Source organism: Canis lupus, chromosome 31, assembly GCF_003254725.2.
Source record: "Canis lupus dingo isolate Sandy chromosome 31, ASM325472v2, whole genome shotgun sequence".
NCBI classification, from domain to species: Eukaryota; Metazoa; Chordata; class Mammalia; order Carnivora; family Canidae; genus Canis; species Canis lupus.
This window is the reverse complement of record NC_064273.1, coordinates 27,984,153-28,007,246: the sequence shown is the minus strand read 5'-3', so window position 1 is coordinate 28,007,246 and position 23,094 is coordinate 27,984,153. Positions and strand designations below refer to the sequence as shown.

General features: G+C 41.9%; 1 protein-coding gene across 1 annotated transcript in view; it reads left to right on the top strand.

Moving 5' to 3' along the window:
* The first annotated feature begins 7,315 nt into the window (after positions 1 to 7,315).
* The window catches only part of C31H21orf62 (chromosome 31 C21orf62 homolog), a 43,972-nt gene continuing 28,193 nt past the window's right edge, over positions 7,316 to 23,094 (top strand). The window contains exon 1 of the mRNA XM_025449813.3: positions 7,316 to 8,942. The gene's annotated coding sequence lies outside the window, so the exon portion shown is untranslated. The remainder of the gene's footprint in view (positions 8,943 to 23,094) is intronic.

Sequence of the window (23,094 nt, the reverse complement as noted above, 5' to 3'; positions counted from 1 at the left end):
AGACACCTCCAGACAGGTGGTAATAGAACAGGCCTGGCCTGTGTGGTCCAAATGGAGAGAGTGGATTAAATGACCTCTTGGAACCTCTCAACTCTCCAATTCTGTGATTCTGATAAGCAAGATCTTAATAGTTAGGGTAAATATTGCCTTTAAATGAAGAATGTAGAGATCGCCACCTGGCTTCCTGCCCCCTGGCACCATCCACACTCTAGTTTTGCAGCCAGAAGATATCCACCTCTTTCCCTCTCCAACACTTATGCCCTGTTGTCTCCAACTGTTACTATTTCAAATTCTCTCTCGAGTCTTTAGCTTCTCCTTCCAGTTATTGTTCCTTCCACACACCTTCTGTCTCCTCCCCCACCACCTCAGGTCTGCTCTTAGGAGCATTAATATGAGACCAGCTAATCAGCCGAAAATGTCATTGCACTGGGCCACCACTCTGCTCCCCAGCTGGCACCCCTCCTCCTGTCTTGGCCCTCCCCTCTGCTCACCTGTGCTTCTCACTACCCTCCCCAATTCCAGCCAACCCCTCCTCGTCTCTGAGCTCATCATGCTACACTCTGCTTGCTCTGCCTGGCCTTCACTCATACTGTTTCTCTCCCTGGCAAATCTTTCCCCTTCCTTATACCTTTCCAAGTGTTACAGTTTTAACTGTGTCCCCCTGGAAACCATAGTTTGAAGTCCTAACCCCAGGACCTCAAAGTCTGACTGTATTTTGCCAAAGTGTCTTTCAAGGAGTCATTAACTTAAAATGAGGTCATTTGTGTGGGCCCCAATCCAATATGACTGCTGTCCTTATAAGATGAGATTAGGACACAGATGGGCCCAGAGGGAATGCAGGTGAGGACACAGGGAGAAGGCGGCCATCTTCAAGCCAAGGAATGAGGCCTCAGAAGAAACCAGCCCCGCTGACACCTTGATCTTGGGTGTCTAGTCTCCAGGACAGTGCGAAAATAATTTCTGTTAAGCTCCCCACCTGTGGCACCATGCAGACTAATCCATCAGGTCAGCCATTCATCGGAAGGGCTCAGTTCGAGCCCTACATTCTCTAACTACTCTTGTCCACTCTGTTCTTTCCTCTAGATATCGTGTTGGAACCATGTAAGCTGAGCAAAAAGACAAGTGAGGAGAAAACAGTAACACATCAGCAGCAACTAGTACCATAGTTCCAGGTTGGGTCAGAAATCATGGGAGTTGAGTTGATCCAAGGATCGAGATAAGCAAGGAATTGCAGGTACTGGTAATGACAAAGTGTCATGCCCAGTAGCGTGCTTGTCTATCAGCACTTACTACATTGCATGTTTGATCAGTCCCTCAGAGGGGGCTGTTAACAATTCTCTAATTATTCCACTTGTCCGGGCACCTCCCAGCTACCACACTCACTACCCAGTACATAGAAGCCTCCAGCTGGGCAAAGGAAAGGAGATTTGCCAAAGGGCTCATCTATTCAGGGCTACAAGTTGAAGATGAAGGCTGAAAAAGAGAAGTTTAGGGGCACAAGAGGCTAATTTATATCCCAGAGATAGACACTTGGGCATACAGCAGAGCAGAAAAACAATGCCCTCAGAGAGCTTCCCGACTAGCAGGGGGTTGGAAATGCTCCAGGGGCCCCCAAGGACACCACATCTATTCCCACAGAAAAGTAAGGAGAATACACGACACATCCCCAATCCAGCTTGCAAAAGTCTGTTTTAAGGTTAGAGGGGCACCTGGGCAGCTCAGCGGTTGAGCGTCTACCTCAGCTCAGGTCGTGATCCTGGGGTCTTGGGATCAAGTTCCACATGGGGCTCCCCGCAGGACTGCTTCTCCCTCTGCCTGTGTCTCTGCCTCTGTGTGTGTGTGTCTCTTATGAATAAATAAAATCTTTAAAAATAATAAAGTTAGAAATGGGTCAAGTAAACATACATCCTTTATACAACATAACTCTCTGCAGTCATCAAAAACAAAAACCTCGGGATCCCTGGGTGGCGCAGCGGTTTAGCGCCTGCCTTTGGCCCAGGGCGCGATCCTGGAGACCCGGGATCGAATCCCACGTCGGGCTCCCGGTGCATGGAGCCTGCTTCTCCCTCTGCCTATGTCTCTGCCTCTCTCTCTCTCTGTGACTATCATAAATAAATAAAAATTAAAAAAAAAACCTCAAACCAAAAAACTCTGAGGTACCCTTGAGATAAGAAATTGACTTCAGAAAAGTTAAGAAAGGAACAAGGTACATAACAGTTTGTATAGTATGTTTCCATTATGTAAAAACGGACACACACACACACACACACACACACACACACACTTACATGTGCACTTGCATATTAGAATAATTCTGGAAAGTTACACAAGAAACAGGAAACACTGAGTAACTGAATACACACAGATGTACAAAGAAACTGAAAGACTGGGATAGGATGATAACTTACTTTTATTGTTATTTTTTTACTATTCCATTTTATCGCATATATTACTTTTTCAATTAATAAAAAGTAAATATCCATACTTGGAAGGAATAAAGTCTATTGAACCTTTTTTTAAGTAGGTACCACACCCAGTGTATGCTCAACATAGGACTTGAACTCACAACTCTGAGATCAAGACCTGAACTGACATTAAGAGTTGGACATGTAACCCACTGAGCATCCAGGTGTCCCTGAACTTTTCATCTCATCCTGTATTCGAACCAAATTCCTGATGGATTAAAATTGTTCAATTTTAAAGCACTAAGTACATATTGCAATCTCTAATGAAATCATCAATTCAGGCAAGAATTCTCAGCGGATACTAACGCCAATAGGCAAATTTTGTTAGAGGAACAGAAGCATCACAGTCTCAAAGCATCACCCCACAGATTGCTCTTTAATTGCAGAAGAAAATGTAAACTGATCTCTGGATGAGAAAGAATGCATGCAAGCATAAAAACAAAACGAGAAACCCATCTCTACTACACACACACACACACACATACACACACACACACACAAACATAGAACAGGTCTGACCGCACACAAATACAGATTTTCTTTTTCACAAGAAAATTCCACTGTAAGACCAATTAAAAGCAAATTGCAAAATCTGAAAAGTACTATGACCAGTACAGTAAATCGGTATATGTATTATATAAAAACCTGACACAAACTGACTTGTTACAAAATAAAACAGGGATGCCTGGGTGACTTAGTTGGTTGAGCGTCCAACTCTTGGTTTCCACTCAGGTCATGATCTCAGAGTCACGATCTCAGGGTCATGTGGGGACAGAGCCCCACATCAGTGTCCATTCTCAGTGCAGAAGTCAGCTTGAGATTCTCTTTCCCTCTCCCTCTGCCCCTCTCACTCATACTTTCTCTCTCTTTCTAAAATAAATAAATAAATCTTAAAAAAAATAGAACAACAAGGAAATTGACAAAGGAAAAAAGATATTTCACAGGGCAGATATATGACAAAAGGAACAATTTAAAAAAAATAAGACTTACCCTATCATCAAAGTAAGGCCAAGTGAAATAGAATTGTACGTTTTGCTTTCCGAAGTAGCCAAAATTTAAAAATAATGGTATACTTAGACTCTAAAGAGAATCTAGCCAATGAATTTAAAAATTGGAGCACCTGGGTGGCTCAGTTGGCTAAGTGTATGCTTTCCAGCTCAGGTCATGATCTCAGGGTCCTGGAATCAAGCCCCACATTGGGCTCCCTGCTCAGCAAAGAGTCTGCTTTTCCCTCTCCTTCTACCCCTCCCCCTTCTTTCTCTCTTTCTCTTTCTCTCTCTCTCTCTGCTTCTCTATGTCAGATAAATAAAATCTTTAAAACAAAATGTGAGTTGAAAAAAATTTATTCTAAAAAAAAGAATTTAAAAATAGTTCATATACATCAACTCAATAGTTCCATTTCTATGACACTCATCTAGAGAAATAAGCCAAATGCAGATGAAGCTTTATTATCTAGGATATCCATCGCATCATGTTTATAACAGCTAAAAATTAGAGGGCATTCAAACATCCAGTAATAGGGAAATAGTTCATTGCAATACATCCCTACAAGAGAGTATTTTCCAGCCAATAAAATTAGGATTTTGGTGAGATTATAAGTCAAAAAGCGGCAAACAAAAACCATAGAGTATGATCCCTATTTGGACTTTAAAAAATAAGCATTAAAAGTGTGAATGCTTTGGGGTACTTGACTGGCTCAGTCAGTGGAACATGTGACTCTTGATCTTGGGGTTCTATGTTGAGCCCCACATTGGGTATATGTATAACTTAAAAAAATAAAAATCTTTGGGGCACCTGGGTGACTCAACATCCAAATGTTGTTAAACATCGACTCTTGATTTCACCTGAGGTCATGATCTCAGGATCGTGAGATCGTGCCCCTGTCAGGCTCCTGGCTGGGCATGGAGCCTGCTTAAGATTTTCTCTCTCTCCCTTTCCTTCTGTCCCTCCCCTTGCTCACATGCTCTCTCTTTCTTAAAAAAAAAAAAGAAAGAAAGAAAGAAAAGAAAAGAAAAGAAAAAGAAAGAAAGAAAGAAAGAAAGAAAGAAAGAAAGAAAGAAAGTTAAATTTTAAAAATAAATGTGAAAGGTTAGCAATGATTATCTCCATGTAGTGGGATTACACATCATTTTTATGTTATTTTACTTCTTTGAATTTTTCAAACTTTTAATATTCGTTTTGTAATAGAAAGGTTTACACAATAATGGTAACAACAACATTAAAAACTAAGTATTGGTCATTTCCTATGTGCCTGTCCCTATGGTAAGCATGTTACCTGTGTTATCTCCTTTATATTAATCCTGTGTCATAGGGATTCTTATTACTTTCACTTTGCAGATAAAGAAACCGGGGTCAGAAATCAATGAGTTCACAGTTTGAAGAATTTTTACTGGTGAAAGGAAATGCTTCTGGTAATTAAAAATTAATGACTGTTTTTTTGTAATGCACAGAGAAAAATATTGACAGTAAAACGTTAACAGTGATCATCTCTGGAGATGGAATTTGGGGGAGAGTCCAGTATTTTCCTTTGTGTTTATATTTTTGATAATAACCATAGATTACCCAAATGATAGAGGGAAATGATAAAATGTAGTGATGCTGATGGTTAATTTGGAAAACTAATCATCATGTAAAATGTTAATTAGAAAATGTATTTTGAGTTCCAAATATTTGAAAATTACAGCCCTTCATAGGCAAGGGGCTGATTGGATTATTTTTGATGACCCAGTATGTTTACACGGTAAAATCGTAGTACTTCTTCAGTACATACCAAGTACCTCTTTGTACCTGTCAAAGTGCTAGCACAATTTTTTGAACGTGGACTTCTCTCCATAAAATCTATTGATAAAAGTGGCAATACTAAAAGAAATGTACTGGGAAGGATTTTTTGAACTAGGAGGCACAGTGACATGACAAGGTAAGCATCTTGTAACGTGCGCTGACCCCCAGCTGAGTCATCCTAAGACCTAACTCAGCCTTGCCTATCATTTGGATTCTTTCCAACACCTTGGGTGAAGAAAGCCCATGAATGTGGTACATCAAAGAGAAGGAAACCAAGCTCCCTTCTTAAATCCAAAGCTAGGTCCAAAGATACTTGCTCAGAAGAGCCCCTGCTTCCTATTATGTTTTCACTGAGATGTTTGCTGTGATGGAGTATCCCCTCTCTTCTCTTTTCTCACTCTCTGTCTACTTTCCCTACTTCTTGGTCACCAGCCTCAGGGGACCAGGGCAACTCTCCTCCCTTGGTCCCCAGAAGCTTGTACCACTTCTAATTTGTCTCCTGGAGTCAGGAGCACTACTGGGAGCCCGCGGGCACCCCCTAGGGGAGTCTACTAGCTTGTCCCAGAGCCTACAAATCTGGTTTGGTTTGCAGAGAAACATTGCCATCTAGTGCAAGAAAAAACAGTGTATCCAATTCTTTTCTTGAGCTATGGGTATGATTGTGGATCGAATGTTTCTAGTGCCATCTCATTTTGGGTTGTTGTTGAGATTTATCTATTTTAGAGAGAGCACACACTCCAAAGGAGGGGCAGAGGTAGAGGGAGAGAGAAACTCCAAGCTGACTCTGTGCTGAGCTTGGAGCTTAATGTGGGGCTCAACTCAGGTTCCGTCTCATGACCCGGAGATCAGGACCTGAGCCAAAACCAGGAGTCGGAGCCTTAACCAACTGTGCCAGCCAGGTGCCCCAAATGCCATCTCACTTTTAGGCTGAATCACATTTAAAATTTTCTAGAAAAAGTTCTGATAATTTTCTTTCCATGTTAAATGTTATACTTCAATGAATTGAAACAAATGTAATTGCTACTTTCCTACCGAAATCTGAGATAGACAGGGAAGGAAATCAGGAGAGAATAAAGGCATTTTTCCTTTATGATCAGTTTGGGATTCCCTTCATTTTTACTGGTACTTTCCCCTTGTCTATGTACATACTGTGATTTCCTTGTCAAAACTCCACTTAGTCTGGCCCCATGGGCTCAGAATACATAGGTGTTGGTGTTAATAAACCTTCCTGGTGTGGTATTCTGGATTGGTGATCCCGTTTTGGAAATATGCTATCAAGAAATTATTGTCGAAATAGAGATGAGTTGATGGGCCCAAATGAAGAGAAAATACTTGAGATTTCTGAAAATCACAAGGGCAATAATGAACATTATCATATGTGTCCCATAGGCCTTGGCAGAGCAAGCCTTAGAAAGTTTTGAGTAAAAACAGAGGGAGGTATGGGCTTCAGTGGAGGGTCACACAATGGAAGGAGCCCAGGTCATTGGGTCACCCTGGAGTTGAGTCATCCCCTTATAGGACCACTTGGATTGAACAGGAGCATGCAGCCTCCGCAGAAAACCCAGGAAATTGTAAGATGCTGTCAATTCCAATTGACTTCTTGTGAGTTGTTAGGATTGGATTCTTGGTCTCTTAGGGGATACTTTTCAGTCCTGGGTCCCTGCCTGCCCACAGTGACCACACACAAGAAGAAAGGAAACCTCACAGAAGGAAGATCCTGGGAACTTTGTGGATAGCGCCAGAGTTCCTAAAGCAGAAGGACAATTTAAACCAGAGACTCATCCAGGGGAAGGACCTCCACCATTCTGCCCTGACTTCTCTTGTGCTCATAAAGGCACATGGTCTGGCCCTACTTTGACCCCATAGGTTTGCAGGAAGGCCACGGGGGCCTAGAATGGTGAGCTCCAGGCTGGGATCGGCCCCTCCAGCCTCCCCCAGTGCTTTCTACTTCAGAGCAGTTAGGGGGGAGCTATTCTCTAGAATGTGGCTGGCCTCCCCTCCCCCAGCCCAGCTGATCTTCTCTGTTTGCCAGGCACCTGTTACCTTAGAGATGGAACTCTCCATAGGGTTCTGAGTGGTCAGCTGTGGCCCACGGGCTGGCACTCGGAGGCAGAGCTGTGGAGCCCTACGCAGCCATGGAGGGCCCACCTTTGGCCCCCGGATTCTCTTTCCAGTTCATCCTGGAGCTCATGTCGCATGTACTTCTGGTGATTTCTGGAAGCTGGGGACATAGCCCAAGTGTCCCTGTGTTTCCCTGGGGCGATGCTGGTATGTACTGTGGTGCTGGTTTTCCTAGAGAAGATACGACTCACTCTAAGAAGTATGAAGGCGCTGGGCAAAAGGTGTTCTTCCCATGGTAAAGCCCGTGGAGGAGGCAGTGAGAACACTGGACAGATGACACCAGCCAATGATGCCCTCAGGCCGCCCGGGGTGGAGGCCAGTCCTCCCACATTGTAAACCTGCTCGTCAGCAATGAATGCAAACCTGAGCAGGCTCTCACTTCGGGACACTGTCAACTTTCTGAAAAAGGCACAGATGGGCCAGCCTCCTAAACTTCCCCAAGTCACTGGTGAAAAAAAACCCATCTTAAGGGTATCAGAGAAGGATGGAGAACAACTTTGGAAGAAAATAATGGATCATTTGAGTAAAAACACTCATTTTCCAGAAAGTCCAGAACTGCTCAACCAAGGAATTTCAAGATGGAAGCAAAGAGGTCAGGAAAAGGAGGGGGGGAAAAGCCTGGGGCAGTGGACAGCAGGCATGGAGGCGTCCCGAAAGATCCAGCCAGCCAGGGGATCCCTGGGTGGTGCAGCGGTTTGGCGCCTGCCTTTGGCCCAGGGCGCGATCCTGAGGACCCGGTATCGAGTCCCATGTCGGGCTCCCGGTGCATGGAGCCTGCTTCTCCCTCTGCCTGTGTCTCTGCCTCTCTCTTTCTCTCTGTGTGACTATCATAAATAAATAAAAGAAAAAAAAAAGATCCAGCCAGTCCCAGCCCACAGGCCCTGGGCTGCAGGCCGCCCCTCGCCTGACCTCCCTGCAGATCATCAGGGTGCCGGGACCTAGGGAGTCCAGCAAAAGTGGGGAGCAGGACACAGCGATCACCCTGCCCATCGGGCACAAGGGTGTCACTGATGATGCTGGGATCAGTGTGTCCCTTCAGAGCTCTGACCAGGAACATCAAGAACTAGCCAGACAAGCGTGGGAAGAAAAGCGAAGGGAATGAAGAGCTTAGACGACAAATAAAAAGTCTCCAAACTGAGGAAGCATCTTTGCAGCGTGAAAATTCACAGCTTGAAAGGGAGATTCAGCGGCTAAAGCTGCAGCTTCAAATTCTGCCTGAATTACACCAAGAACACATCCTGCAACTTCAGAGAAGACTGGCGGAGGAGGAAATGCGGCACCTGCACCCGAGAGGAACCTGGCCAGCCTGTGGCGAGGCACGAGCTGCACGCACGTGTCAGATCCGCAGCCTCTGCGGGAGGCCGGCCAAAGACGCAGGCAAGGAGTTGGGGAGGAGCACCTGCCACTGTCGCCAGAGGGCCTCTTCATGAGAAAAGCGGTCCAGAAGGCTGGGTGGCAGCTGTACTGACCAAGAGGGAGCTCAAGGAGCTAAGAAGTGATCGCAACGGGCACCTGCTCGCTGGCCGACGTTGAATCCAAGCAGCACTGAGTCTGCCCCCTGGACAGGTGCACGCGGTGAGGCCTCTGGGCCCCCTGAGCTTACATCCTCGCCAGGGCCAGGGCAGGGCAGGGAAAGGAAGGGGGTGTGGAAGAGGAGGAGGAGGAGGAGGGAGATGATGGGGGATGAAAGCTCTCAAGCCACCAATGGCCTGTAGCTGGTTCTTACCGTGGGAGGGACCCTCTGGCGGTGGCCTCAGCAGGGCCTGACCCGTGACCGAGCCTCCCGGCAGCAGCTTCGGAGCCCAGCACGCAGCCAGCGGCCCTGGTGCTGAGGCTGTGGTCCTCGTCCCCTGCTGGCCCTGACGTCCCCACTGGGACTGAGAGGCTGCACTCTGTCGGCTGGCAGGGTGGCCAGAGTGGAAGCTCTGAGCCAGCTTCACCTCTGGAAGCCTCTTGCCTTTTGGCTGCGTGTGATCATTTCCACGTTGGGTCTTCTTTGGTGGCTGGACCAGCATCCTCACTGCTGACCCAGCACAGCCTGGTGGTTCAGAGTCTGACTCCTGGCACCGTCACACGCTGTGTACCCTTGGCCTGGTCACCTAACCTCTCTGTGCCTCAGTTTCTCTTACATAAAATACGATTGCTAATCAATAGTATTCGCTGTGCACAGTTGGTAGGAGGTCAGGCTGTGACCCTGGCTCAGTGCTTAGGACAATGCCTGCTCTGAGCAGATCCCATGTGCTTGTTTTCTTGTTGAGCAAATGGAGCTCTGGTGGTGAGATGAGCCACCCAAGGTGAGGCAAGTGCATGGGGACCCAGCCAGCCGGTAGAGGTACAGGAGGTGCAGCCAGCCTGGTGTGGATGGTTGAGCGGAGTGTGATGGCAGCGCAGGCTGGGTGCTCAGGGAGCTGGGGCAGGTCTGCAAGAGGTAATGGCAGTCATAGGTCACCTGGTGCAAGCTCCCAAGTCACCAGGATTCCCTGAGCCGTGGGACCCGGGGTTCTCCATTTGCCCTTCCTCGGGCTCTCAGGAGTGGGGCAGGGGCTGGGGCATCAGGGTGGCTTAGTCAGTTAAGGGTTTGTCTTGGGCTCAGGTCATGATCTCAGGATCCTGGGATCAAGCCTGGAGTTGGGCTCCCTGCTCAGTGGAAAGTCTGCTTCTCCCTCTGCCCCTCCCACCTCTCATTATCTCTCTCTCTCTCTCTCTCTCTCTCTCTCTCTCTCTCTCCCCCAGCCCTCTCAAATAAATAAAATCTTTTTTAAAAAATTAAAATACTTTATTGATAAAAAAATGCTAACCATCATCCGAGCTTTCAGTGAATCATAATCTTTTTGCTGGAGGATCTTACCTTGATGTTGATGGCTATTGATTGACCAGGGTGGTGGTTGCTGAAGGCTGTGGTGGTTGTGACAATTTTTTACAATAAGAAAACAATGTAGCTTGCCACATCCATTGACTCTTCCTTTCATGAACAATTTAATTTCTCTATAGCATGTGATGCTATTTGAAAGTATCCACAGACCTTCTTTCAATACTGGAGTCATTCTTTCAAACCTTGCCACTGTTTTATCAACTGTTTCTGTAATATTCTTAACCTTTTGTGGTCATTTCAACAATCTTCATAGCATATTCACCAGGAGTAGATTCCATCTCAAGAAACCATTTTCTTTGCTCATCCGTAAGAAGCAAACTCCTCACCTGGTCAAGTTTGATCATGAGACAGCAGCAACCAGTTCCATCTTCAGGCTCCACTTCTAATTCTGTCTCTATTTCCACCACATCCATAGGTACTTCCTCCACTGAAGTCGTGAACCCCTTAAAGTCATCTATGAGCATGGGAATCAGCTTCTTCCAAACTCCTGTTCATGTGGATATTTTGACTTCTTCTCATGAATCATGAATGAGATCTTAATAGCATCTACAATGGTGAATGTTTTCCAGAAGGTTTTCAATTTGCTTTGCTCAGATCCATCAGAGGAATTGCTGTCTATGGTGGCTAGAGCCTTTTAAAATGTATTTCTGAAATAAGACTTGAAAGTCAAAATTACACCTTGGTTCATGGTCTGTAGAGTGGATGCTGTGTTAGCAGGTATGATAACAACATCTCATCCATCTCCATCAGAGCTTTTGGGTGGCCAAGGGCATTGTCAATGAGCAAGTAATATTTTGAAAGGAATCTTTTCTTCCTGAACAGTAGGTCTTAACAGTGGGCTTTAAATAGTAAACCATGTTGTATACAGATGAGCTGTCATCCAGGCTTTGTTGTTCCATTCACAGAGCACTGGGAGAGCATATATAGCATAATTCTGAAGGGCTCTAGGATTTTCAGAATGAAAATCAGCATTGACTTCAACTTAAAGTTACTAGCTGCATTAACCCCTAACAAAAGAGGCAGCCAGGCATTGACTTCTTCTCTCTAGCTATGAAAGTCCTAAATAGAATCTTCTTCCAATGTGAGACTGTTTTGTTTACATTGAAAATCTGTTGCTTAGTGTAGCCACTTCATTGGTTATCTTAGCTAGATGTTCTAGAGAACTTGCTGCAGCTTTTACATCAGCATTTGCTGCCTCATTTTGTACTTTTATGTTACGGAGATGGCTTCTTTCCTTAAACCTCACGAATCAACCTCTACTAGCTTCAGACTTTTCTTCTGCAGCTTCCTCACCTCACTTGGCCTTCACAGAATTGAAGAGTCAGGGCCATGCTCTCAGATCAGGCTTTGGTTTAAGGGAACATTGTGGGTGGCTCTGTCTTCTATCCAGACCATTCAACTGTGGTGCTTTTTTTTTTTTTTTTTTTTTTCATTTGTGTCCTCACTGAAGTAGCACTTTTAATTTCCTTCAAGAACTTTTCCTTTCTATTCACAACTTGGCTAATCAGCACAAAAGGCCTAACTTTCGACCTGTCTTGGCTTTTAACGTGCCTTCCTCACTAGCCTTAATCATTCTAGCTTTTGATTTGCAGGGAGAGATGTGTAACTCTTCCTTTTGCTTGAACACCTAGAGGCCATGGTAGGGTTATTAACTGGCCCAATTTCAACACTGTGTCTCAGTGAATAGGCCAAAGGAAAGGGAGACAGACAGGAACTGCCTGTAGGTGGAGTAGTCAGAACACACAACATTTATACAACTAAGTTCTCTGGTCTGGAATGAGTAGTTTGTGACACCTCAAAACAATTACAATAGTAACACCAAAGATTACTGATAAAGATCACCATAACAAATATGACAATAATGAGAAAACTTGAAATGCCGAGAATTGCCAAAATGTGAAACAGAGATACAAAGTGAACAAACACTTCTGGAAAAATGGTGCCAATAGACTCGATAAACACAGGGTTGCCACAGACATTCAATTTGTAAAAAATGCAGTATCAGGCAGCCTGGGTGGTGGTTTAGTGCTGCCTTCAGCCCAGGGCCTGATCCTGGAGACCCGGAATCAAGTCTCATGTCGGGCTCCCTGCATGGAGCCTGCTTCTCCCTCTGCTGTGTCTCTGCCTCTCTCTCTCTCTCTCTCTCTCTCTCTCTCTCTCTGTCTCTCATGAATAAATAAATAAAATCTTTTTTTAAAAATGCAGTATCTTCAAAACACAATAAAATGAGGTCTTCCTGTAAAATTGGACACCTAGACAAAGAAGAAGAGAGTTACAGACATCATGCTCCCTGATTTCAAACTATATTATAAAGCCATAGTAATCAAACCAAAATGAAAAGGCAAGCTACTAGATGGGAGAAAATATTTGCAAATCATGTATCTAATAAGAAGTTACTATCCAAAACATATAAAGAACTACAACTCAGTAGCTAAAAAACAACCAATCCCATTTTAAATAATTTTAATTCTATTTTTCCAAAGAAGACACACAGATGGTCAACAGATACATGAAAAGGTGATCAACATCACTGATCATCAGGAAAATGCAAATCAAAATCACAATGAGATACCACCTTACACATGTCAGAATGACTATTATCAAAGAGACAAAAAGTAATAAACACTGACAAAGATGTGGGAAAAAAGGGAACCCTTGGTCATTGTTGCTGGAAATGTAAATTAGTGCAGCCACTATGGAAATAATATGGAGGTTACTCAAAAAATCAAAAATAGAACTACTGTATGATTCCACTTCTAGGCATTTATCCAAAGAAAATGAAAACACTAACATGAAAAGATATCTGCACCCTCATGTTCACTGCAGCATTATTTACAATAGCCAAGACATGGAAACAACCTAAATGTCCATCAATGGATGAATGGATAAAGAAGTTGTGATATATATGTGCAATGGAATACCATTCAGCCATGGAAAAAAATAAAAACTTGCTACTTGCAATGATATGGATGGACCTTGAAGACATTAAGCTAAGTGAAATAAATCAAACAGAGAAAGACAAATATATGATGTCCCACTTAAATGTGGAATCTAAAAAAGCAAAATAAAATTGAGCTCATAGAATAAATTGGTAGTTGACTGAGGTGGGGAGTGGGGGGAAGAAATTGGTAAAAGGGATCAAAGGGTACAAACTTCTAGTTATAAAATAAGTCACAGGGATTTAATGTACAGCATGGTGACTATAGTTAGTAATACTCTGTTGCACATTTTTAAGTTTATAAGAGAGTAAACTTTAAAAATTCTCAAATTTGTATGATAATGGATATTAACTACACTTATCATGGAGACCATTTTGAAATACCTACAAACATTGAATCATTATTGTGTTATGCACCTAAAACTAATAACATATGTCAATTATACATCCATTTAAAAAATATCTATATTATGCTCAAAATTAATTATAGGTATGTTTTAAAAAATCACATGTGCAAAGTAAAACTTTAAAATGTTCAGGAGAAAATATAAAAAATAACCTTATAACATCAGATGGGGAAAGGCTCTGGAGCCAGGCTGCGTGAGATCCAATCTGAGCTCCAGGACTCACCAGCAGTCAAGAACCTGGGCAAAGCATCACCTTAATTCCAAAACCAGACAAAGACCCCACCATAAAGGAGAATTACAGACCAATATCCCTGATGAACATGGATACAAAAATTCTCAACAAGATACTAGCCAATAGGATCCAACAGCACATTAAGAAAATTATTCACCATGACCAAGTAGGATTTCTTCCCGGGACACAAGGCTGGTTCAACACTCGTAAAACAATCAATGTGATTCATCATATCAGCAAGAGAAAAACCAAGAACCATATGATCCTCTCATTAGATGCAGAGAAAGCATTTGACAAAATAGAGCATCCATTCCTGATCAAAACTCTTCAGAGTGTAGGGATAGAGGGAACTTTCCTCGACATCTTAAAAGCCATCCACGAAAAGCCCACAGCAAATATCATTCTCAATGGGGAAGCACTGGGAGCCTTTCCCCTAAGATCAGGAACAAGACAGGGATGTCCACTCTCACCACTGCTATTCAACATAGTACTGGAAGTCCTAGCCTCAGCAATCAGGCAACAAAAAGACATTAAAGGCATTCAAATTGGCAAAGAAGAAGTCAAACTCTCCCTCTTCGCCAATGACATGATACTCTACATAGAAAACCCAAAAGCCTCCACCCCAAGATTGCTAGAACTCATACAGCAATTTGGTAGCGTGGCAGGATACAAAATCAATGCCCAGAAGTCAGTGGCATTTCTATACACTAACAATGAGACTGAAGAAAGAGAAATTAAGGAGTCAATCCCATTTACAATTGCACCCAAAAGTATAAGATACCTAGGAATAAACCTAACCAAAGAGGTAAAGGATCTATACCCTAAAAACCACAGAACGCTTCTGAAAGAAATTGAGGAAGACACAAAGAGATGGAAAAATATTCCATGCTCATGGATTGGCAGAATTAATATTGTGAAAATGTCAATGTTACCCAGGGCAATATACACGTTTAATGCAATCCCTATCAAAATACCATGGACTTTCTTCAGAGAGTTAGAAAAAATTATTTTAAGATTTGTGTGGAATCAGAAAAGACCCCTAATAGCTAGGGGAATTTTAAAAAAGAAAACCATATCTGGGGGCATCACAATGCCAGATTTCAGGTTGTACTACAAAGCTGTGGTCATCAAGACAGTGTGGTACTGGCACAAAAACAGACACATAGATCAATGGAACAGAATAGAGAACCCAGAAGTAGACCCTGAACTTTATGGTCAACTAATATTCGATAAAGGAGGAAAGACTATCTCCACTGGAAGAAAGACAGTCTCTTCAATAAATGGTGCTGGCAAAATTGGACATCCACATGCAGAAGAATGAAACTAGACCACTCTCTTTCACCATACACAAAGATAAACTCAAAATGGATGAAAGATCTAAATGTGAGACAAGATGCCATGAAAATCCTAGAGGAGAACACAGGCAACACCCTTTTTGAACTCGGCCACAGTAACTTCTTGCAAGATACATCCACGAAGGCAAAAGAAACAAAAGCAAAAATGAACTATTGGGACTTCATCAAGATAAGAAGCTTTTGCACAGCAAAGGATACAGTCAACAAAACTAAAAGACACCCTACAGAATGGGAGAAGATATTTGCAAATGACGTATCAGATAAAGGGCTAGTTTCCAAGATCTATAAAGAACTTCTTAAACTCAACACCAAAGAAACAAACAATCCAATCATGAAATGGGCAAAAGACATGAAGAGAAATCTCACAGAGGAAGACATAGACATGGCCAACAGGCACATGAGAAAATGCTCTGCATCACTTGCCATCAGGGAAATACAAATCAAAACCACAATGAGATCCCACCTCACACCAGTGAGAATGGGGAAAATTAACAAGGCAGGAAACAACAAATGTTGGAGAGGATGCGGAGAAAAGGGAACCCTCTTACACTGTTGGTGGGAATGTGAACTGGTGCAGCCACTCTGGAAAACTGTGTGGAGGTTCCTCAAAGAGTTAAAAATAGACCTGCCCTACGACCCAGCAATTGCACTGCTGGGGATTTACCCCAAAGATACAGATGCAGTGAAACGCCGGGACACCTGCACCCCGATGTTTCTAGCAGCAATGTCCGCAATAGCCAAACTGTGGAAGGAGCCTCGGTGTCCATCGAAAGATGAATGGATAAAGGAGATGTGGTTTATGTATACAATGGAATATTACTCAGCCATTAGAAATGACAAATACCCACCATTTGCTTCGACGTGGATGGAACTGGAGGGTATTATGCTGAGTGAAGTAAGTCAATCAGAGAAGGACAAACAGTGTATGTTCTCATTCATTTGGGAAATATAAATAATAGTGAAAGGGAATATAAGGGAAGGGAGAAGAAATGTGTGGGAAATATCAGAAAGGGAGACAGAACATAAAGACTCCTAACTCTGGGAAACGAACTAGGAGTAGTGGAAGGGGAGGTGGGCGGGGGGTGGGGGTGAGTGGGTGACGGGCACTGAGGGGGACACTTGACGGGATGAGCACTGGGTGTTATTCTGTATGTTGGTAAATCGAACACCAATAAAAATTAATTTATTAAAAAAAAAAGAACCTGGGCAAGTTACTCTCTGTTCTCTAGTTTCCATATCTGAAAAATCAGAATAATAATAGAAGAATTTGATGAAGTCTTTTTCAGAACTCTCCTCCATTTTGTTTGTAGGTCATAGCAGCAAAGAAGGAATCCAAATAAATCCAGTGGACAAGTTGGAGAACTTCACCACATTAGGTTATAATCCCATGTGTCTGAACTCCTCCCCTGAAAGTTTAAAAAGTTAAAAACTGATGGAATGCAGAATGTTCTACCCTGCACAAGAGCCACCAGGGCTGATCCTGACTTCAAAAGGCAGCAGCAGCGAAGGGGGTTGTAACTGTAGCATTTACTATCTTGCCAAATATAGCCAATAAAATTTAAATCACATGAAGTTCAGTTCAGAATAAATATGTTTCTAATCTAAGTGTTTTCATAGATCCTCACTAATGCTGACATTCTTGACTTGGGAGGCACTTGGAGTCTTCTCTCTGCGAAAGGAAGGCCCCTGAACAAAGTTGAGGAGGCATGTGGCCAAAAAATTTTATGATATGCTAAAATATGATATGTTAAAATGATATAGCTAAAATATGCTATAATTTTATGATATGATAAAAAATTTTATGATAAGCTGCCACAGAGATTTAACTACTTCTGGCAATCCTAAGAGAAAGTAGAGAACAGGAGTAGGAAGTTTAGATTATCTGTGTATAGATACAGTATTTTTAAAAAAGTAATAACAGAACCTACCTCAAAGCATTGTTGAGAAGATTACATGAGCAATATGCATAAAGCATTGAAAACCGCCTGACACTAAGTGCTTTATGGGTTTTTGTTGCTGTTATTGTTTTCTGTTGAAGTAATTACACCCGGTTACAAGAGACAAGTGTGTTCTATTTGGCAAATCTCTGCCTAACAAAGTCCAGAAATTTTAAGAAGGAAGGAAAGGAAAGGCCATTCAATCCTGGAAGGTAACAAAGAAGGAAAAATAACAGAAAAACATAATGGAAGGACAAGAGTTCAAGATCTACTCATCAAAACCAAACAAATATAAATGAGTTGAATTGCTCTATCAATCATTTCAATCAATCATTTTATCTGTGTATGTCCCCCCATCCCACCACCAAACTGCCTCCACCAAGCATAAGCTCCATGAGGTGTGTTTTTGCCTTCTTTCTCTCTGCTACACTTCCATATTATAAAATGTGCGTGCATCATGGGTGTCCAACAAAACTCAGTTGATCAAGGACCAGAATCTGCAACCTTGATGCTGCAAGTATGGCCCAGATGATGTATTCTTTCTCTGCTTGGAGGCACATTTTCTAGTAAGATGCCATAGAAATCAGAAACAGTGAAACAGATTTCTTAGAGGTCCAGCAGACTTTGCAATAAGACTTTCCTTTATACTCCTCGTTTACAAGTATTTATGATTCCTTCGTTTTTAAAAGTAGTTCTTTAATTCCATACTACTTTTATGTCATGTTTTTCAAAGACTGACAAACTGCAATGTACAGGATTACAGTTCACTTGCTAAAACCAGTAACATTGCGTATCTACAACATTTTATGTTTTTGACACAGTAAAGGTGTGGTTTTTCTGTGCTAGTTTTACTATTTTACCATCCTTTTCATTAGAAAATTTATTACTATCATTCTAGCTGTATCAGCCAGTTGAATATATTTTCAGCATTGCCTGCTTTTGCAAGATGGTATTTAAAATACTGAAGAATTGATTTTTTTAAAAAATCCTGTGAATTGAACCTAAATTTCATTTCTGACTAACCAACTAGCAATACTGCCTTGTCATCTAAAGTTAGTAGGACTCCAGGAGTTTGTAAAAACATTAGTTTGGACAAGTCACCCAAGTGGGAGTTTAATGATCTGCAAAGTTCTGGGTTTGCTATTTCCTTCTCAGTAAACTTTAAGGATTTATAACAGACAACCAAATCACAGATTTGAAGACTATAAGTTAGAGGAATCAGTTGGAATTAGGACAAGGTTGAATAAGGAGTATAGATGGCCTTTCTTGCCACCTTCTTGACTACTTGAGCTCTTTCCTACCAAGATGAGAAGCTGGATTTTGTTTCTGGTTTCACCCTATCAGTATCTGGTATATAAATAAATTAATCTCTAGGATGCCTGTGTGGCTCAGCGATTGAGCGTCTGCTTTTGGCTCAGGGCGTGATCCTGGAGTCCCAGGATCGGAGTCCCACATTGGGCTTCCTGCATGGCGCCTGCTTCTCCCTCTTACTATGTCTCTGCCTTTCTCTGTGTCTCTCATGAATGAATAAAATATTTTTAATTAATTAATTAATCTCCTATTGCTTCACGGATAATGCCCGTAACAAACATTGATTTTCTTGTCAATAGTTTGAAACTTCTAGTAGTAATAGGATAAAGGGAGTGTGAGCAACCCCTCTAAAATAGGCCTTTCAAGGTAAGTGTTGGTTTGGTCAAGTACTGGGACAGCTGGGTTTAAGATCTCAGTCTATGAGAATCAAGTGTCACCAGTAGGTGGAGTGCTTGGCCAGAAATTCATGGGGGGCTTGGGGATGGGATGTTGGAGATGGAGAAGGTTGCCAGCTTAGCTATTAAGTGATCCAAGCAGGTCAGAGGATGCTCCTGATCCAGATAGTTTAGCAAATATCAGGAAGTGGGTATTTAACTAGATGAGACCCAAGACTAAGTGGAAATGTGGGACATAGTGAAGGATGACACCACTAAACCAGGGCAGTCCTCCACAGAGTTCCAAAGACACCTTCTCTTGGGCAATGGAGTCCTAATCTTTATTGCACACTGTCATAGCCCCCTGAGCCAGGGCCCTCTCCATCTGGCTGGCTGACACCCAGAACACACCATGATGTGGAACTGTGGATTCCAGCCACCTACACTTCAGCAGGTTGCCAACAGATGCCCAGCTCAGCTGAACATACAGGCTTGGTGGGATTCAGGAAGTTAAGGCCAGTGTGTCCTCTAATCACTGGTTCTCCATCTGGTACATAAATCTACACATTCTACTATACTGGTTGTTTAAATATTTGTGCCAGTTTGTCTCCCAAATATCCTAAGAGGCTCCTCCCTCTTGGACATGTGCTTTGCAAGCTGGGATTTTTGCAAAAAAAGTTAATAAACTGTCCATTTCCTTTTCCCTTCTTCCCCGTGCCTCACATTACCTCACCAGGCTTATACACCAGCCCCCTAAGGCTTTGAGTAGCATGAGCTTGTTCCTCAGAGCATGATCAGGTCCACATTCGCTGAAAAAAAAATTGAGTTTCTTGTAACTCAAAGTTAGATTAGACCCTGAGTGATGATGACCTTCTAAATGGCCAGTCACCCACTTCTGTGGCATCTCTAAAATATGTCTCTATAACCACTGCATAAAGGATGCCATTCCATTTTTATATTCCAATTCTGAGTCTGCTTCCAGTAAGAGGAGGTGATATTGGCTTGGATGAATGTGCCTCTGCAGTTGGCCCTGACAAAAATTGAACAATTGTGCTTGGAGGCTGCTTACTGTCCATTTGTGAATATGCTGTTCCCTGGTTATATTGCTTTGGATAAATTAAACTCCAAGGTAGGCTGGAACATTAATATACCCAGAATTTGAAGATATGACAAGTAGGTTTTAAGAGAATGAAGGTTGACAAAAAATTCTTTTGTGGATAAAGTCATTGAAAGGAAAGTCTCAAGTTTTTTAAACTTAGCCAGTGGCTCAAAAAAATCTTGATGCAAAGTGTAATGGCAAAGATTGTGACCCTACTGTATTTGCTAGGCAAGGTCAAGGTATGACAGGAGCACCTTCCCTTGTTGCTACAGTTCTGAATAAACCAACCATGCATCTCCCAGGGCTCCATTTGGAAACAAAGAACTCAATACAGGTTCTGGCTTGGAGGGAAAGAATCTTGGCTTAGGTAATGGAAATAACAAAGCAGCCAAATCAATGCAACAGGTCAATGTATTGAAACCACTGACAAGTTGGAAAAGCAAAGGAGTTCTACTTGAAAAACTAAAGAATGTTGAATGGATTTGCCAAGAGAATATGGAAGAAGATTGTCCTGTGTTGGGAGTACGGCGTCTTGCTTTTGGGAGGAGCTAAGATGGCAGCATAGTAGGAGGACCCTACGCTGGTCTCATCCCTCAAACACAACTAAATAGACGTCAAATCTCTCTCAATACTCCAGAAATCAACCTGAAGACTGAACAAACAGACTTCACAACTGAAGGGAAGGAGTATGACATCACTGTACCACAGATGAAGCTTTGTGATACCTAATGAAGGCGACCTATGGGAAGAACCAGCGCAGTATTAACAGCCTGAGCCAGCAAAGCAGTAACATCTGAATTCTTCACTCCAAATCTTGGGCTTAATTGTAAAATGCTCTGTGTTATTCTTTGAAGACATGCTGGTTGGTTTCAATAAGCAAAATGCACACTTAAAGTGCCCATTGCAGAAATTTCTTTATTTCTCCAATAAGTTTAAGTTGGGATCATTATTCCTTACCTACAGTATTAATATCCAGTGGATTCACTTTGGAAATGAAGAGTCACATCTTGGGAGTTCACCAGGGGGTTGCTGGACAAGGTGTGTTATGTAGGACACGAAGGTGAAGACTCTAAAAAGAAATGTAAAGACTTGATTCACTGAATTGAAATACGATCCTGTGAAATATGATTACAAAACATTTTAATGAGTCTTACCATACATAGGTGATAAGGGCAGGGGGGAGAAAGTACAAACAGAATTTTTCAGTTCTTACTTTATTTTAGCTCCCTGCCTTGTGAATAGTGTACACTTCTATCTCATTCAAGAAAGGATTTAGGATAAGATTCATATTTTTGGAATGTAATAAGTTGATACTTTCCTTGCTGACTTCAATTCTTCTTTCAACACTTTTATGGATATAACTCCTATACTTCCTAATACACTCATTTAAAATAATAAATTCAATGTTTTTAGCACATCCATGGAATTGTACAACCAGCCTCATTATCAATTTTAGAACTTTTTTCTTAAGATTTTTTATTTATTTATTCATGAGAGACACACAGAGAGAGGTAGAGACATAGGCAGAGGAAGAAGCAGGCTCCTCGCAGGGAGCCCAATATGGGACCCAATCCCAGACTGGGATCACACCCTGAGCCAAAGGCAGATGCTCAACCGCTGAGCCACCCACGTGTCCCTAATTTCAGAACTTTTTTTTATCACTTTTTTATCCTTGTGGGGTTCCACCCACAACCATTAGCAATCACCCCCGATTTCACTCAACCCCAAGCCCTACACAATCAAGAATGTAGTTTCTGTCTGTATATATTTACCTGCTCTGGATAGTTCATGTCAAGGGAATCATATCATATGTAGTACTTTCAGACTGGCTTCTTTCACTTACATGTCTTCAAAGTTTATCCATTTTGCAGCGTATATTGGTACCTCATTCCTTTTTATTGCCAAATAATATCCTGCCACATGAATATATCACATTTCATTAATCCATTTGTCCACTGATGTTATGCATAATGCTGCCAGGAATGCTCGTGTACAAGTTTTCATGTGAACACGTTTTCATTTCTCTTGGGTATATACCTAGCAATGGAATTGCTTGTGTCATATGGTAGTTCTGCATTTAACATTTCAAGGAACTGCCAGACTCTTTTCCAAAGTGGCTGCACCATCAATACTTCTTATCTTTAAAGTTTCTCAGTGTTCAGAAATTTGATCACTGTTCAAATAATTTTCCTATTTTTCTATGGCTTTGTTTTTTAAATCTATTAATCCCATATGGACTTCATCCAATTGTAGTGACCATCTAAATTTGGATTTTCCTCTAAATTCGCAGCCAGCGATTCCAGAATCATTGTTATGTAATCTTTAATTTCTTCATTGATACTTATTGTCTTCTTTTAGATTTCACAGTTATATATTTAATAAACTATAATTCTGCACTGTTTATGATGTTCCATTGATCTATCTGCATACACCCAAGTTAGTACCATACCATTTTTATAACTCTAACTTTGTTTTAATGATTCATATGGCTAATCTCTCCTTATCACTCTTCATTTTTGGAATATTTTTATTATCTCAGTTGAATCTTCAGAATACTCGCACTGACTCTTTTGGAAAAAATGCAGTGGGAATTTTTATCATTATTGCATTATCTTTATAAATTAACTTGAGAGAAGTCATTTTTAGAATATTTCATTCTTTTACCTTGAAATATGCTATTTCTGCAGAAGAAATTTCAAAACAAGACTTGCAGTTGTTTGCTCTTTGGACTGAAGGAGAAGGAAAAATAAAAAATGCTTCTGGGGCATCAAGTCTGAGGGACCAAAGGGAGCTTAGTATGAGACAACAGAGTATTGCAAAGGACTATTAAAAAGAAGAGGGCAGATTTTTTTCAGTGCTGCTTTGGAAGGCAGAGAAACAATATCTCATTACCAGGAGACAGAGTCAACCATATATAACAAACCATTTTACACAGAAGCACTCTCTAGAAATGAAAAAAATCTGCCATGTAAAGAGGTAAGACCTTCATTTCTGGAGGTATTCTCGCTGAGGATGGATTACCAAGTATTAAGAAGATGACATTCCTGTGTTGAGTTCTGCTGTGTTGGGTTTGTCCTCCAAGTGGGGGTAGCTTTAGGATTATTCAAACAAGGGATTGGAATTCATGAAGAAGAAATGTAAAAGAAGATAGGAAAAAAGTTATGACCTTTAGATAGTGCTGAAAGGAAAGAGAAAGAAGAGC